The sequence below is a fragment of the Herpailurus yagouaroundi genome, unplaced genomic scaffold (genome assembly GCF_014898765.1).
Source record: "Herpailurus yagouaroundi ecotype Mexico unplaced genomic scaffold, PumYag 29, whole genome shotgun sequence".
NCBI classification, from domain to species: domain Eukaryota; kingdom Metazoa; phylum Chordata; class Mammalia; order Carnivora; family Felidae; genus Herpailurus; species Herpailurus yagouaroundi.
Window position 1 is genome coordinate 118403814 of NW_024412377.1, and position 3281 is coordinate 118407094.

The window sequence follows — 3281 nt, forward strand, 5'->3', positions numbered from 1 at the left end:
GTCATGCCCCTACCTCCGGACCGTATGTTTGTCCCTCACCCTAGCCTTTTATGATGAAAATTTAAAAACCGACAGAAAAGTTGAGAAAATAATACAATGAACACTCAAATATGCTTCACCCATATTCATCAGTTGTTAACATTTAGCTCCGTACATTCACTGCACGTAATCCCCTCTATGAGGTTATTTTTTAACTGAATCATTTGAAAGGTGGTTAGAGACTATGAAGCTTCACCCCATAGTATTTCACCATATACCTCGTAAGACACAAGGACGTTCTCCTACATAACCAGTAATGTCCTTTGGAGCTTTTTTTGGGTTTGCCTTTGTTTTTATTTTCATTCTTATCCAGGATTTGTCAAGAATCACATGCTGGTTTAGATGAACATAAGGGAACGGAAACAAAAATAATATAAAAACATGGAGGGGGACAAAACATAAGAGACGCATAAATATGGAGGACAAACAGAGGGTTACTGAAGGAGGTGTGGGAGGGGAGATGGGCTAAATGGGTTAGGGGCACTAAGAAATCTATTCCTGGGGCGCCTGGGTGGCGCAGTCGGTTAAGCGGCCGACTTCAGCCAGGTCACGATCTCGCGGTCCGTGAGTTCGAGCCCCGCGTCGGGCTCTGGGCTGATGGCTCAGAGCCTGGAGCCTGTTTCCGATTCTGTGTCTCCCTCTCTCTCTGCCCCTCCCCCGTTCATGCTCTGTCTCTCTCTGTCCCAAAAATAAATAAACGTTGAAAAAAAAAATTTTTTTAAATAAAAAAAATTAAAAAAAAAGAAATCTATTCCTGAAATCATTGTTGCACTATATGCTAACTAATTTGGATGTAAATTTAAAAAATTAAATTAAATTAAAAAAAAAAGAATCACATGCTTTTTTATTTATTTATTTATTTTTAATGTTTATTTATTTTTGAGACAGAGAGAGACAGAGCATGGCCAGGGGAGGGGCAGAGAGAGAGGGAGACACGGAATCTGAAACAGGCTCCAGGCTCTGAGCCGTCAGCCCAGAGCCCGACGCGGGGCTCGAACTCACGGACTGTGAGATCATGACCTGAGCCGAAGTCGGACGCTCAACCGACCGAGCCACCCAGGCGCCCCAGCACATGCTATTTTAAAGTCATCTCTCTCTCCCTCTCTCTCTTTCTTGGGATGCCTGGATGGCTCAGTGTGTTAAGTGTCCACTTCAGATCAGGTCATGATCTCACAGCTCGTGAGTTTGAGCCCCGCATCAGACTCTGTGCTGACAGCTCAGAGCCTGGAGCCTGCTTCAGATTCTGTGTCTCCCTCTCTCTCTGCTCCTCCTCTGCTCGTACTCTGTCTCTCTCTCTCTCTCTCTCTCTCTCTCTCTCAAAAATAAACATTCAAAAAATAATAATAAAGTCATCTCTCTCTCAAAAGCCTCTCCTTTATTCTAAAAAAATTCTCCTGCCCTTCCCGTTTTTTGTTTTTTGTTTTTTCTTTTATTGGTCTTTCCTGTCATTGACTTTCAGGCCAGTTCTTTTACACAATGTCCACAATTTGGGTTGTCTGGTTGTTTCTTCTATAATTCTTCAGAATTATATCCAGTTAAGATTTTTAGCAAGACTCCACAGAGGTGAGGCTGGGACCATCTCAGCACATCACAACACAAATGCCTGTCTGTCCTTTTATTGGTTACACTAAGCTGAATTAGTCGACTGAGGTGCTATCTGTCTGCTAGCACTCCTCACCGTAAAGGCATCTTTGCCCTTAGTGATGAATGAGTAATCTGCGGGATGGTACTTTGAAAATATGAGAGTATCTGGTGTCCCCAACATTTTCAGCGACTGTTTTAACAATCATTAATAAGGCTTGCCTGAATCAACTATGATATTAGTGATTGCAAAAATCACAATTAAAAAAGCTTTATCATTTTTCCATGTGTTTTAGCTGTCGTTCCACTGTTGAAGAAGAGCTTTCTCTTCCGTCACACACACTTCTGCAATTCTCTTGAATATCATGATGAACTCAGAATATTCATTACCACTCATTTTCTTTTTAATTTTCATTTTGTCCCAAATTTGTCCTCTCCCAAGTGGGAGCCCCTTCAAATTGGTTTCTGGGTCCTTCTGACACATCCCTATCTGTTTTTGAGCACTTCCTTGCTCTTCCATCAGTGAAAGTCCCAAGCTCATCTTCTACTTTCCTTGACCCAGACCTGGAATCAGACCTGGGTCCTTTCAGTGAGAAAAGTGTGCTAGAAACCAAGAACTGAGTGATAAGAGTGCTCATTGTAAGTGCGATGTCACTGCTTCTAGGCCCTTTCAGTAGACACAGACAGGAAGTGTATTTTATTTTAGATCATTAATTTATCTCAATCCCCCCAATTCTAATAGAACATCACAGGGTTCTTCCTCCTTTCCCCACGTCCCTATTTTATCTCCTTTCTCTCACATTGAAAACTCTAATTTTCACCAACGTCAGTATAGCTATTCATTTACTGCTCGTTATAATACACCCAATAGTATCAGAATTATTATGTCGATACCATTACCAACAAACTTACTAATGAAGTACACGATTGTTTGAAGCTTTTATTTTATCCTTAGAGTCTAGCCCCCTAAAAGTAACGGTGTGTCTAAAGACCTTTAACCTTGACATAAGTTCATTTGTTTATCTTCAAATTAGGATTTTCCTGTCCATGTTGATTTCTTTTAATTTTTTTCTTTGTGGTAGTGGGTTTTTTATTATCTTTATATGTAAAGATTTTATTTTTATTTTTAAAAATTTTATTGAGACATAACTGATATATAGCATTGTGTAAGTTTCAGGTGAATCACATAGTCATTTGATATATGTATGTATTGCAACATAAGTACAACAGTAAGTTTAGTTAACATCCATCATTAAAATATGGAATACCTCATGAATTTGGGGATCATGTTTGTATAAGGGCCCTGCTAATCTTCTGTGTATCATTCCAGTTTTAGTGTGTGTGCTGCTAAAGGTAGCGGTCAAATAACTTTATGAATATGCAAAATGTTCTGTAGTTCAAAAGTTAAAATCATACGAAAAGGTAACCCAGAGAAGTTTTCTTCAATCCCCATATGCATGAATTTTATTAGTTTATGGTTTATCCTCTCTTATTTGCAAAAAAAGAAACAAATATATACGTGTATGTGTATACATATGTATGTCCTTATTTTGCCTTTCTTTTAATTCAAATGGTAGTATTTGGTATACACTCCTTTGCACTGTATTCTTTTCACTCATATTGCTCTCTGTTATGTATACACCAGTCTTTCATAACACTAA

General features: G+C 39.0%; 1 non-coding gene across 1 annotated transcript; it reads right to left on the reverse strand.

Moving 5' to 3' along the window:
* Positions 1-2873: 2873 nt before the first annotated feature.
* Positions 2874-2978, reverse strand: LOC121016869 (U6 spliceosomal RNA). The gene has a single exon (XR_005784502.1). It is a non-coding gene; the product is annotated as a U6 spliceosomal RNA (small nuclear RNA).
* Positions 2979-3281: the final 303 nt, after the last annotated feature.